Genomic DNA, 15,133 nt, shown 5'->3' on the forward strand with positions numbered 1-15,133 from the left:
TACATTAAGTCATCAAAAGGAAGAACAGGAAAAAGAAAGCCAAAATTAATATAAATAGTAAACATAAAATAAGAAACAAGGCATGAAATTTGTATTATGTACTATGGCTATACATAATTGAATTGGCTGATTCATTTTGTCAAAAGAGAGAGAGAGATAGGATTGGAATAAAAAAGCAAGCACAATGAGACATACCTATAAGAAGCATAACTAAAACATAGTGACAAATTGCAAAATAAAGCGTTGGGCAAAGATATACCAAGTAAAGTCCACAAAAAGGAAAGCTGGTTTGGAGATATAATTATCAAAGGAATTTCAAGGTCAAAAGCATCCCAATCAGCATAAATGGGTTATATATAAAGGCAGAGCTAGTGGATTAAGGAACTTAGGAAAAGTGAACTTAGGAACCCTGATTCAAAAAATTAAACCCAACCACAAATAGCTCAAAACGATCTTGAAAAAGAAGTACGAAGTTGGAGGTCTCATACTTACTGATTTCAAAACTTATTACAAAGCTACAGTAACCAAAACAGTGTGGTACTGGCATAAAGAGAGGCATATAGACAAATGGAATAGAATAGAGAGTCCAGAAAGAAACCCTCTCATATATGGTCAAATGATTTTTGACAAGGGTGCCCAAAACATTCAATGGGGAAAGAGTCTTTTCAATAAATGGTGCTGGGAAACTGGACATCCACGTGCAAAAGGATTACCTTACACCATATGCAGAAATCAGCTCAAAACAGATCAAAGACCTTCATGTAAGACCTAAAACTATTAGAAGAAAACATAGGGAAAAGCCTTCATGACATTAGATTTTTTTGAAGTGCAAGTCTCCACAGGTTTCAAGGAATGTTCATGACACAATTCACATTATCTGACCACTGAGAAATTAGGTTAGAAATCAGTAACAGAAGGGTTAACTGTTTATTGCAAATAGAAATGCTCTTCAAAATGATACATGTGAAAAGAAAAAATAACCAAAAATGAAAAAAACTTGGAAATGAACAATAATGATAATAGGATACAACAAATCTTGCGGGTCTTAGATGAAATGTATGGCCTTAATGCTTACACTGGAAAAAGAGAGGCTAATTAGCTGGGCATCCGATATAAAAGATCCTATGACTGAATCCACAGAAGTCTCATCACCCACTCAGATCCCCCTCATCACTCGGCCCATAGCACACGGGTCACCAACCCCCTCAGGCATAAACCCGTAAGCCCCTGAAAACCTCTCGCCTTTCGAGTTCCGACCTCTAACACCTCGGCCTCTGCGGCGGGCGGGGAGGGATTCTGATGCACATGCTCAAAAACACCTGGACAGTAGAGGACTGGACTCTGATTATCGAATAAGTTCTCTGTCTCTCCCATGGCCCTGGAGTGGATAGTTGTTTGTTGAGTGAGCAAATAAAAGAAAAAATTGAATCTGTGGAAGCTTACTAGCACACATACATGTCTAAAAATGCTTCTGGCATTATCGTTAATTTTGTTGAATGTGATGATGGCACTGTGGTCATGTTAAAAAAAGAAAAAGGAGAAGGAGGAGGAGGAGACAAAGAAGAAGAAAAGAAAAGAAAAGCAGCCTAATATATAAGTTAGAGATTTACACTGAAGTATATGGGTGAAATGATATGAAGTCTAGCATTGGCTTTAAAATACTCAACCAAGCGGGGATATGAGTGAGAGGTGGAGGAGTGATGAAAGGAGAAAGAAAGAATGTTGATAATTGTTGAGGCTGAGTGATGAGTGCATGGGGATTTGGCATGCTATTTGCTCTACTTTAGTATATGTGCAAATAGTTCATCGTGAAAAGCTTTTTTTAAAATGAAGAAATGGATGGAAAGATTCACAAGTAACAATATTAATATTAGACAAAATAGATTTCAAAGTGAAGAATTTTAAGAGAGAGCGCTTTCTTTTTTTTATTTTATTGAGGTCATAATAGCGTATAACATTGTGAAATTTCAGGTGTACACTATTATTAGTCAGTCACCATATATATGTGCCCCTTTACCCCTTGTGCCCACCCCCCAATGCCCTTCCCTTCTGGTAACCACTAATTTGTTCTCTTTGTTCATGTTTTTGTTTATCTTCCACATATGAGTGAAAGCATGTGGTGTTTGTTTTTCTCTTTCTGGCATTTTCACTTAGCATAATACCCTCAAGGTCTGTCCATGTTGTTGCAAATGGGACAATTTTGTCTTTTTTATGGCTGAGTAGTATTCCGTTGTATATATATACACCACCTCTTCTTTGTCCAAGCATCAGTTGATGGGCACTTGGGTTGCTTCCATATCTTGGCTATGGTGAATAATGCTGCAGTGAACATAGGGGTGAATAAGTCTCTTTGAACTGTTGATTTCAAGTTCTTTGGATAAATACCCAGTAGTGGGATAGCTGGGTTGTATGGTAGTTCTGTTTTTAGTTTTTTGAGAAATAAATCTCCATACTGTTTTCCATAGTGGCTACACCAGTTTGCATCCCCACCTACAGTGTATGAGGGTTCCCTTTTCTCCACATCCTCTCCAACGTTTGTTATTTTTTGTCTTGGTGATTATAGCCACTCTAACAGGTGTAAGGTGATATCTCATGTAGTTTTGATTTGCATTTCCCTAATCATTAGTGAAGTTGAACATCTTTTCATGTGCGTATTGGCCATCTGTATATCTTCAGTGGAAAAATGTCTGTTCATATCCTCTGCCCATTTTTTTATTGGGTTGTTTGTTTTTGTTGTTGTTGAGTTGTGTGAGTTCTTTATATTTTTGGAGATTTACCTCTTGTCAGATATATGATTTGCAAATATTTTCTACCAGTTGGTGGGTTGTCTGTTCATTTTGTTCCTGGTTTCCTCTGCCTTGCAGAAGCGCTTTAGTTTGATTAAGTTCCACTTGTTTATTTTTTCTTTTGTTTCCCTTGCCTGAGTAGATATGGTATTCGAAAAGATCCTTCTAAGACTGATGTCAAAGAGTGTACTGCCTATATTTTCTTCTAGGAGTTTTATGGTTTCATGTCTTACCTTCAAGTCTTTAATCCATTTTGAGTTAATTTTTGTGTATGGCGAAATATAATGGTCTACCTTCATTTTTTTTGCATGTGGCTGTCCAGTTTTCCCAACAACATTTATTGAAGAGAGTTTCCTTTCTCCATTGTATGTTCTTAGCTCCTTTGTTGAAGATTAGCTGTCCATAGATGTGTGGTTTTATTTCTTGGCTTTCAATTCTGTTCCATTGATCTCTGAGTCTATTTTTGTACCAGTGCCATGCTGTTTTTATTACTATAGCTTTGGAGTATATATATATATATATATATATTTTTTTTTTTCTTTTAAATGGTGTAATTTTTTTTTAAAGATTTTATTTTTCCGTTTTTTTTCCTCCCCAAAGCCCCTGGTACATAGTTGTGTATTTTCAGTTGTGGGTCCTTCCAGTTGTGGCATGTGGGATGCCGCCTCAGCATGGCCTGTTGAGTGGTGCCATGTCCCTGCCCAGGATCTGAACCGGTGAAACCCTGGGCCACCGAAGCGGAACGTGTGAACTTAACCACTTGGTGACGGGGCCGGCCCCTGTAGTATATTTTTTGAAGTCAGGGATTGTGATACCTCCAGCTTTGTTCTTTTTTCTCAGGATTGCTTTAGCTATTCGGGGTCTTTTGTTGCACCATATGAATTTTAGGATTCTTTGTTCTATTTCCGTGAAGAATGTCACTGGGATTCTGATTGAGATTGCATTGAATCTGTAGATTGCTTTAGGTAGCATGGACATTTTAACTATGTTTATTCTTCCAATCCATGTGCATGGAATAGCTTTCCATTTCTTTATGTCATCTTCAATTTCTTTCAATAATGTCTTATAGTTTTCATTGTATAGGTCTTTCACCTCCTTGGTTAAATTTATTCCTATATATTGTATTCTTTTTGTTGCAATTGTAAATGGGATTGTATTCTTGAGTTCTCTTTCTGTTAGTTCATTATTAGAGTATAGAAATGCAACTGATTTTTGTAAGTTGACTTTGTACCCTGCAACTTTGCTGAAGTTGTTGATTACTTCTAATAGTTTTCCAATGGATTCTTTAGGGTTTTCTATATATAAAATTATGTCGTCTGCAAACAGTGAGAGTTTCACTTCCTCCTTGGCAATTTTGATACCTTTTATTTCTTTTTTTTGCCTAATTGCTATGGCCAAAACCTTCACTACTATGTTGAATAAGAGTGGTGAGAGTGGGCACCCTTGTCTTGTTCCTGTTCTCAGAGGGACGGCTTTTAGTTTTTCCCTGTTGATTATGATGATGGCTGTGGGTTTGTCATATATGGCCTTTATTATGTTGAGGTACTTTCCTTCTATACCCATTTTATTGAGAGATTTTATCATAAATGGATGCTGGATCCTGTCAAGTGCTTTCTTTGCGTTTATTGAGATGATCATGTGGTTTTCATTCTTCGTGTAGTTAACGTGGTGTATCACATTGATTGATTTTCAGATGTTGAACCATCCCTGCATCACTGGTATAAATCCTACTTGATCATGGTCTATGATCCTTTTAATGTATTGCTGTATTCAGTTTGCCAATACTTTGTTGAGGATTTTTGCCTCTATGTTCATCAGCAACATTAGCCTGTAATTTTCCTCCTTTGTATTGCCCTTGTCTAGCTTTGGGATCAGGGTGATGTTGGCCTCACAGAATGGGTTAGGAAGTGTTCTGTCATCTTCAATTTTTTGGAATAGTTTGAGAAGGATAGGTACTAAATCTTTTTTGAATGTTTACTAGAATTCTCCTGAGAAGCCATCTGATCCTGAACTTTTATTTTTTGGGAGGTTTTTGATTACTATTTCAATCTCTTTACTTGTGATTGGTCTATTCAGATTCTCTATTTCTTCTTGATTCAGTTTTAGGAGGTTGTGTGAGTCTAAGAATTTATCCATTTCTTCTAGATTGTCCAATTTGTTGGCTTATAGTTTTCATAGTATTCTCTTATAATCCTTTGTATCTCTGTGGTATCCACTGTAATTTCTCCTCTTTCATTTCTAATTTCATTTATTTGACTCTTCTCTCCTTTTGCTTAGTGAGTCTCACTAAGGGTTTTTCAATTTTATCTTCTCAAAGAACCTGCTCTTAGTTTCACTGATCCTTTCTACCGTTTTTTTTTTTCATTTTCTATTTCATCAATTTCTGTTCTAATTTTTAGTATTTCCCTCCTTCTGCTCACTTTGGGCTTTGTTTGTTCTTCTTTTTCCAGTTCTGTTAGGTGTAGTTTAAGATTACTTATTTGAGATTTTTCTTGTTTGTTAAGGTGGGCCTGTATTGCTATAAGTTTCCCTGTTAGGACCAGTTTTGCTGCATCCCATGTGAGTTGGTATGGTGTATTTCCATTTTCATTTGTCTCCAGATATTTTTTGATTTCTTCTTTAATTTCTTCATTGATCCATTAGTTGTTCAGTAGCAGGCTGTTTAGTCTCTGCATATTTCTCACTTTCCCAGCTTTTTTCTTGTGGTTGACTTCTAGTTTTATAGCGTTATGGTTGGAAAAGACGCTCTATATGATTTCAGTCTTCTCAAATTTATTGAGGCTTGCCTATTTCCCCACATATAGTCTATCTTTGAGAATGTTCCATGTGCACTTGAGAAGAATGTGTATTCTGCTGATTTTGGATGGAGTGCTCTCTATATAACTATTAAGTCCATCTGGTCTAGTTTTTCATTTAATTCCACTATTTTCTTGTTGACTTTCTGTCTGAGTGATCTATCCATTTTGTAAATGGGGTGTTGAGGTCCCCTACTATTATTGTGTTGCTATTAATTTCTCCTTTTAGTTCTTTTAATAGTTGCTTTACGTAGTTTGGTGCTCCTGTGTTAGGTGCATATATAAGTGTTATGTCCTCTTGGTGGAGTGTCCCTTTTATTATTATATACTGCCCCTCTTTGTCTCTCACTGCCTTTTTTTATCTTGAAGTCTACTTTGTCTGATATAAGTATGGCAACACCTGCCTTCTTTTGTTTGCCATTAGCTTGGAGTATCATCTTCCATTCCTTCACTCTGAGCCTATATTTGTCTTTAAAGCTGAGATGTGTTTCCTGGAGGCAGCATATTATGGGGTTTTGCTTTTTAATCCACCTAGCCACTCTGTATCTTTTGATTAGAGAATTCAATCCATTTACGTTTAAGAGTGATTATTTATAAATAAGGGCTTAATATTACCATTTTATAACTTGTTTTCTGGTTGTTCTGTACTTCCCTTGTTTCTTGTCTCGTATATTTCTGACTGCCAGTTCAGTTTGGTGTTTATGATGGTTTTCTCAGTTTTCTCTTTATTTATCATTTGTGTCTCTGTTCTGATTTTTTGTTTAGTGGTTACTGTGAGGTTTGTATACAAGATCTCATAGATGAGATAGTCCATTTTCTGATAGCCTCTTATTTCCTTAGTCTGAGTAGGTTCCATCCCTTTCCTCTTCCCTGTCTAAGTTATTGTTGTCACAACTAATTCTGTTTTGTGTTGCAAGTTTGTGATTAAAATGAAGTGATTGTAGTTATTTTTGATGCTTTCCTTTCCTTTATCTTTAATGTTATAATTAAGTGTTCTGTTAGGGAGCTGCAATTTTCTGATCTTGTCTATTTATCTCCCTGCTGAAGGTTTTGTAAACCCTTTCTTTTTTCTTTTCAGGTATGAGGGCCTTCTTGATCATTTCTTGTGTGTGTGTGTGGGGGGGGGGGGTCTTGTGGCAATGAACTCTCTCAGCTTTTGTTTATCTGGGAAAGTTTATTTCTCATTGTATCTGAAGGATATATTCACTGGATAGAGTATTATTGGCTGAAAGTTTTTATCTTTCAGAATTCTGAATATATCATTCTACTCTCTCCTAGCCTGTAAGGTTTCTGCTGGGAAATCCACTGAAAGCCTGATAGAGGCTCCTTTCTAGGTTATTTTCTTCTGCCTTGCTGCCCTTATTATTTTTTCTTTGTCATTGACTTTTGCCAGTTTTACTAATATATGCCTTGGAGAAGGTCTTTTTACACTGATGTAATTAGGAATTCTATTTTCTTCGTTTAAATTCAATTCCAGCTCCTTCCACATTTTTGGCACATTCTCAGCTATTATATTTTTGAACACATTCTCTGTTCCTTCCTCCCCCTCTTCTCCATCTTGAATACCTATAATCCTTATGTTCAATTTCCTAATTGAGTCAGATATTTCTCAGAGAATTTCTTCATTTCTTTTTAGTCTTAGCTCTCTCTCCTTCTCCACCTGAAGCATGGCTAAATTTCTGTCCTCTATATTACTGATTCTGTCCTCCATAATATCAGCTCTATTTTTAAGGACTCCAGATTTTCCTTTATCTCACTCATTGTGTTTTTCATCTCCAACATTTCTGATTTTTTTTTTATAGTTTCAATCTTTTTTATAGAGAATTCCCTCTGTTCATTAGTTTTCTTCCTGAGATCACTAAACTGTCTTCCTGAGTTTTTTCGGTAACTCGTTGAGTTTCTTCATGATAGCTATTTTGAATTCTTTGTCATTTAGATTGTAAATTTCTGTGACTTCAGGATTGATTGGGTACTTGTCATTTTCCTTCTGGTCTGGAGTGTTAATATATTTCTTCATGCTATATTATGGGGTGGATTTTTGCTGTTGCATAGTGGTAGAATCTGGTCACAGATTCCACCTGCCACGACTGCAGGGGCATGAGCTGTGTCTTCTGAGCCCTCTGTGATGCCTGGCAGATGTTCCTGTCCATTGGAAGCTCTGCCAATGGGGCCCACCTGCATTTTCCCACTAACTGCTGCTGCTTTATACATGCATGGGTGGATGCTCTGGCAGGGATCCCCTGTTCTGGCCGACCAACCAAGCTGGTATGCCAGGCAGGACGGGGGGTTGGGCACTTTCTTTTGCATGTGCAATCCCAAGTGCCCCTACTCTGCACTTACTGTCTCTTGACTTGGCCTGCTCAGCTTGGTGTGGGCACCCCTGCGATTGCTTAGCAGCCTCAGTGTGGAGCATTCCTATGGGCTGGGAGGCAACTCAAAGAGTGCAAGCTTTCCCACGGAGGGCTGCCTTTACAAAAGGGAAACCTTCTCTCAGTGTCATGTGCTGTCAGTGAGGTCCTGCACCCTAAATCACTGCCGATCAGGGCAGGAGAGGAGACCTCCTTATCTCCTTCCATTGCCTCCTTGGGGGGTCCAGCACTCCCACCTTCAGACGCATGTCTGTGTGGATCTCTCAGACGTTTGTTGTGTTGTGTGAATGTCCTCTGCTGGTTTATGAATATCCTTTTTGTTGTATCTTAGTGGGGAGAGACTAAGAGAAGAGCTCACTCTGCCATGATGTTGACATCATTCACCAAATAGATTTCTTAATTTAAAAGCATGCAGTCACCAAGAAGATGCATCAGTCATGAGCATTTATGTATGTGTTGTGTGTATGCTTTTGAAATATATAAAACAAAAAAATTGATACAACAGGAAAATTTTTGCAAATATTCAATTACAGTGGAAGAATAACATATTTCACAGAAATGGACAGATCAAGTAGATGAAATGGAAAGGTACAAAGGTTGCAATAATACAATTAGCAAACTTAATATTTTATATATCTACTTTCAATCTTTATTCTGTACTCAACAGAGAATGTACATGTTTTACACATAAAATGTAACATTCTGAGAAATTCTTGCACTAGGTCACAAAGGAAATAATAAATCTTTCAAAGTGATATCACACAGGCCATATTCGCAAACCACAATGCAATAAAAATGGAGATAAAAACAAAGAGACAACAAAAACTTCAAATGCCTGGATAGTAAAAGCACTCACATATAATTAATATTGGGGTTAAGGAGGAAATTAAAATGGATTATCAACTACTTAGAACTATGAGAGCATGAGAGCACTACACATAACACCTATGCGATGGGAAAAGTGATATACTTAAGATGATTTATATCATAAAATGAATTTATTACTAAACAAGAAAGACTGAAGCCAATTATTTAATATTTTAGTACAGTCTGTAGGAAAGGAAAACAAAATATCCACAAAGGAAGTAAGTAAAAGTTAAAACAGAAATTCACAAAGTAATTAGCAAATTATTAGTGGTTAGGGAAATGCACATTGAGACCACAATGAGATATCATCTTACACCCTTTGGTTTGGCAAAAATAAAGCAGTTGGGCAAGCCTAAATGTTGGCGAAAGTGTGGCTTTATAAGATCTCTTATACACTGTTGGTGGGAGTGTAAATTAGTGAAACCATTTTGAAAAACAGTTTGGCATTCCCTTCTACAATTGGACATTTCCATCCCTCACCACACAGTGAGTCCACTCCTAGGATTATCCCCAAGAGACCCTCTTGCCCACGTGCCCCAGAAAAGATGTAAAAGGACATTCATGAAAGCCTGTTCACAACACAAAGCCCAGAAACAAATCAGATGCTCACCAAAGGCATTAAAATGAAGAAACAACATTGATACCCAACAATATGAGGAATGTTATGTGAAAAAATATAAATCGCAAACAATTATATATAGTATGATACATTCATTCTAACATTTTATTATAACATTTCCAGACATAAAGAAAAGTTGAAAGAATTTTAAAGTGAGCATGCACAAAAAACACACTTTATTATATTTGTTTTATCTCATATCTATCCATTTATGCATCCTTTTCTCCACTCATCAAGTCATTTTCTTTTTTTGATGCATTTCAATATATGTTACAGTCATCAGCACACATGACCCCTAAAAACTTCAACATGCATATCATAAACTAGAGTTCAGTATTTGTTTACATTTGTAAAGAAAAATTTACATACAGGAAAATGCACCATTTGATGAGTTTTGAAAAGTGCATACAGACTTCCAGTTTCAGCTCTGACATATTAAGAGCTTAGAAGTTGTCACTGTCATCCTTACAACAAGAAAGAAGCTGAACAAACTAAAAATCAATGACTTCTCATAGACTCTACAGAGAATTGAGATTATAGGGCAAACTGTCACCCCCAAATCTGGAGAGACAAGCAAATACAGAGAATCACAGCCAAGATCAGCTTACCTTACCTGGAGCAGAAGCCATTGGAGTCATAAGGTCGTAGGACATTCACTGGTAATTTTGACAAATTGCTGGAGGCTGAGTATGGATTAGCTTGAGAGGAAGAAACTTCTGGGGGTCCAGTCTTGGGAAGGCTTCACATTTTCATGGATTTTGCTTACAGGAACCAAATCAGGTTCTCAAGGTGAAGATCTAAGAAAAGTCCCCTCAGGTTCTGGGAAAGAGGAGGATTAAAGTTACCATTTTGAAATACACCCAGAGCTTTCTCCATAAAAAAGGACTATTCTCCAAGGGACATAACTGTTCTAGAGACTTGTCTATGTTGGGGAAGGGCAATCAGTCAACTCTAGCCCCCTCTAACCTTCCTGTGTAATCTAAAGAGAGGTCAAAATGGCTAAGAAAGACTTCTGAAGGTCACATTCCAGGGGCTCAGCCTCACTAAAAGAATAAGATTTAATTATGTGATTACAGAACATTCCCTCCCCTTCACTCCTTACCACCACATCAATAAGTCTTCAGTAAAACTACAGTGGATTAAAACTGAAAGAGCTACAAGACATAGACTCTACATAATGAAGGAGTTCTTAGGGAAACCCAAAGACACCACTTTTTTTTTTTATTGAGTTATTGATAGGTTACAATCTTGTGAAATTTCAATTGTACATTAATGTTTGTCAGTCATGTTGTAGGTGCACCACTTCACCCTTTGTGCCCACCCCCCACCCCACCTTTCCCCTGGTAGCCACTAAACTGTTCTTGGTCCATAGTTTTAAATTCCTCATATGAGTGGAGTCATACACAGATTATCTTTCTCTCACTGGCTTATTTCACTTAACATAATTCTCTCAAGGTCCATCCATGTTATTGCAAATGGAATGATTTTGTTCTGTTTTGCAGCTGAGTAGTATTCCATTGTATATATGTACCACATCTTCTTTATCCATTCGTCTGTTGATGGGCACTTAGGTTGCTTCCACGTCTTGGCTATTGTAAACAGTGCTGCAATAAACATTGGGGTGCACAGGACTTTTGGGATTGCTGACTTCAGGCTCTTTGGATAAATACCCAGTAGTGGGATGGCTGGATCGTATGGTAGTTCTATTTTTAGTTTTTTGAGCAATCTCCATACTGTTTTCCATAGTGGCTGCACCAGTTTGCATTCCCACCAGCAGTGTATGAGGGCTCCTTTTTCTCCGCAACCTCTCCAACATTTGTTACTATTAGTTTTAGATATTTTTGTCATTCTAACGGGTGTAAGGTGATATCTTAGTGTAGTTTTGATTTGCATTTCCCTGATGATCAGCGATGATGAGCATCTTTTCATGTGCCTATTGGCCATCAGTATATCTTCTTTGGAGAAATGTCTGTTCGTGTCTCCAGCCCATTTTTTGATTGGGTTGTTTGATGTTTTGTGGTTGAGTTGTGAGAGTTCTTTATATATTAAGGATATTAAGCCTTTGTCAGATATATGACTTGCAAATATTTTTTCCCAGTTAGTGGGTTGTTTTTTTGTTTCAATCCTGTTTTCATTTGCCTTGGAGAAGCTCTTTAATCTGATGAAGTCCCATTTGTTTATTCTTTCTATTGTTTCCCTTCTCTGAGAAGGCATGGTGTCCGAAAAGATCCTTTTAATACTGATGTCAAAGAGTGTACTGCCTACGTTTTCTTCCAGAAGCCTTATGGTTTCAGGTCTCACCTTTAGGTCTTTAATCCATTTTGAGTTTATTTTGGTGAATGGTGAAAAAGAATGGTCAATTTTCATTCTTTTACATGTGGCTTTCCAGTTTTCCCAGCACCATTTGTTGAAAAGACTTTCTTTTCTCCATTGTATGCCCTCAGCTCCTTTGTCAAAGATAAGCTGTCCATAGATGTGTGGTTTTATTTCTGGGCTTTCAATTTTGTTCCATTGATCTGTGCACCTGTTTTTGTACCAGTACCATGCTGTTTTGATTACTGTAGCTTTGTAGTATGTTTTGAAGTCAGGGATTGTGATGCCTCCCATTTTGTTCTTTTTTCTCAGGATTGCCTTAGCAATTCGGGGTCTTTTGTTGCCCCATATGAATTTTAGGATTCTTTGTTCTAATTCTGTAAAGAATGTCATTGGGATTCTGATTGGGATGGCGTTGAATTTGTAGATTGCTTTAGGTAGAATAGACATTTTAACTATGTTTATTCTTCCAATCCATGTACATGGAATGTCTTTCCATCTCCTTATGTCGTCATCCAATTCTCTCAGAAAGGCCTTGTAATTTTCATTATATAAGTCCTTCACTTCCTTAGTTAAATTTACCCCAAGGTATTTTATTCTTTTTGTTGCAATTGTGAATGGTATTGTATTCTTGAGTTCTTTTTCTGTTGGTTCATTACTGGAGTATAGAAATGCTACTGATTTATGCAAATTGATTTTATACCCTGCAACGTTGCTGTAGTTGTTGATTACTTCTAAGAGTTTTCCAATGGATTCTTTGGGGTTTTCTATATATAAGATCATGTCGTCTGCAAACAGCGAGAGTTTCACTTCTTCCTTCCCTATTTGGATTCTTTTTATTCCTTTTTCTTGCCTGATTGCTCTGGCCAGGACCTCCAGTACTATGTTAAATAAGAGTGGTGATAGAGGGCATCCTTGTCTTGTTCCTGTTTTCAGGGGGATGGGGTTCAGTTTTTGCCCATTGAGTATGATGTTGGCTATGGGTTTGCCGTATATGACCTTTATTATGTTGAGGTAGTTTCCTTCTATGCCCATTTTGTTCAGAGTTTTTATCATAAATGGCTGTTGGATCTTGTCAAATGCCTTCTCTGCATCTATTGAGATGATCATGTGGTTTTTATTCCTCAGTTTGTTGATGTGGTGTATCACGTTGATTGATTTGCGGATGTTGAACCATCCCTGTGTCCCTGGTATGAATCCCACCTGATCCTGATGTATGATTCTTTTGATGAATTGCTGAATTCTGGTTGCCAAAATTTTGTTTAGAATTTTTGCATCTATGTTCATCAGTGATATTGGCCTGTAGTTCTCTTTTTTCGTGGTGTCCTTGTCAGGTTTTGGTATCAGCATGATGTTGGCCTCATAGAATGTGTTAGGAAGTGTTCATCTTCCCTAATTTTTTGGAATAGCTTGAAAAGGATAGGTATTAAATCCTCTCTGAAAGTTTGGTAGAATTCCCCAGGAAAGCCATCTGGTCCTGGGGTTTTATTCTTTGGGCTGCTTTTGATTGCTGTTTCAATCTCTCTCCTTGTGATGGGTCTGTTCAAATTGTCTGCCTCTTCTTGAGTGAGCTTTGGGAGATTGTAGGAGTCCAGGAATTTATCCATTTCCTCTAGGTTATCCATTCTGTTGGCATATAGTTTTTTGTAGTATTCTCTTATAATCTGTTGTATTTCTGCAGAGTCTGTTGTTATTTCTCCTTGCTCATTTCTGACTTTGTTTATTTGAGCTTTCTCCCTTTTTTTCTTTGTAAGTCTGGCTGGTGGTTTGTCAATTTTATTTATCTTCTCAAAAAACCAGCTCTTTGTCTCATTGATCCTTTCTACTGCCTTTTTCGTTTCAATAGTATTTATTTCTGCTCTGATTTTTATTATTTCTCTCCTTCTGCTGACTTTGGGCTTCATTTGTTCTTTTTTCTCTAGTTCAGTTAGGTGTGCTTTAAGGTTGCTTATTTGGGATTTTTCTTGTTTGTTAAGATGTGCCTGTATTGCGATGAATTTTCCTCTTAATACAGCTTTTGCTGTATCCCATATGAGTTGGTATGGCATGCTATCATTTTCATTTGTTTCCAGGTATTTTTTTATTTCTTCTTTAATTTCTTCAATGGTCCATTGCTTGTTCAGTAGTGTGTTGTTTAGTCTCCACATCTTTGTGCCTTTCTCAGCTTTTTTCTTGTAATTAATTTCTAGCCTTATAGCACTATGATCTGAGAAGATGCTTGTTATTATTTCAATTTTTTTAAATTTGTAGAGGCTTGCCTTGTTTCCCAACATATGGTCTATCCTAGAGAATGTTCCATGTGCACTTGAGAAGAATGTGTATTCAGCTCCTTCAGGGTGGAGTGATCTATATATGTCTATTAAGTCCAATTGTTTTAGTTTTTCATTCAGCTCCACTATTTCCTTGTTGATTTTCTGTCTGGATGATCTGTCCATTGATGTGAGTGGGGTGTTGAGGTCCCCTACTATTATTGTGTTGTTTTTAACATCTTCCTTCAGGTCTGTTAATAGTTGCTTTATGAATCTTGGTGCTCCTGTGTTGGGTGCATAGATATTTATAAGCGTTATTTCTTCTTGATGAAGTGTCCCTTTGATCATTATATATTGTCCCTCTGTGTCTCTCTTTACCTGTCTTATTTTGAAATCCACTTGGTCTGATATGAGAATTGCAACACCTGCCTTTTTTTCCTTGCTATTTGCTTGAAGTATTGCCCTCCACCCCTTCACCCTGAGTCTGTGTTTGTCCTTGGGGCTGAAGTGTGTTTCCTGGAGGCAACAAATTGTTGGATCTTGTTCTTTAATCCATTTTGCCACTCTGTGTCTTTTAATTGGAGAGTTCAATCCGTTCACATTGAGAGTGATTATTGATGCATGTGGACTTAATGCTGTCAATCTGTCGCTCATTATCTTGTTTTCCTGTGTTTCTTTTCCTGTGTGCTTTAGACTACCCATTTAATACTGCAATTTCTTATGCTGGGTTTCTTAGATTTTTCCTTATCTATGATTTGTGACTCTGTTCTGTACTTTATTTTAGTGTCTACCTTGAAGTTTGTATTTAGAATCTCGTGTATAATATAGTCTATTCTCTGGTGGTCTCTTACTTACTCAACCAATACTGATTTAGACCCTTTGCTCTTCCCCTCCTAAATAATTATTTTCATTTTTTATTCCAACTCGTCTTATTAATTTGTAGTTAGAGTGCTAAGATCGCCCTTGTTTTGGTAGTTTCCTTATTTTTACCCTAATGCTATAGTTGAATATTTGCTATCCAGTTCTGGTTCTATCCATCGGTCTCCCTAGTCTGTGGCTTGTGTCCCCTTTCTCCCTTTTTTCTTTTTTCAAGTATGAGAGCCTTCTTGAGGATTTCTTGTAATGGAGGGCTTTT

General features: G+C 37.1%; 1 protein-coding gene across 4 annotated transcripts in view; it reads right to left on the reverse strand.

The window, feature by feature from the left end:
• UXT (ubiquitously expressed prefoldin like chaperone) overlaps nt 1-15,133 on the reverse strand; it is a 117,682-nt gene that overhangs the window by 89,720 nt on the left and 12,829 nt on the right. For 2 of the 4 annotated variants that reach the window (XM_070606528.1, XM_070606530.1), the window contains exon 2: nt 10,045-10,255. The gene's annotated coding sequence lies outside the window, so the exon portion shown is untranslated. The remainder of the gene's footprint in view (nt 1-10,044; nt 10,256-15,133) is intronic. The other 2 variants (XM_070606529.1, XM_070606531.1) reach the window with 1 other exon arrangement.

Source organism: Equus przewalskii, chromosome X, assembly GCF_037783145.1.
Source record: "Equus przewalskii isolate Varuska chromosome X, EquPr2, whole genome shotgun sequence".
Lineage (NCBI taxonomy): Eukaryota > Metazoa > Chordata > Mammalia > Perissodactyla > Equidae > Equus > Equus przewalskii.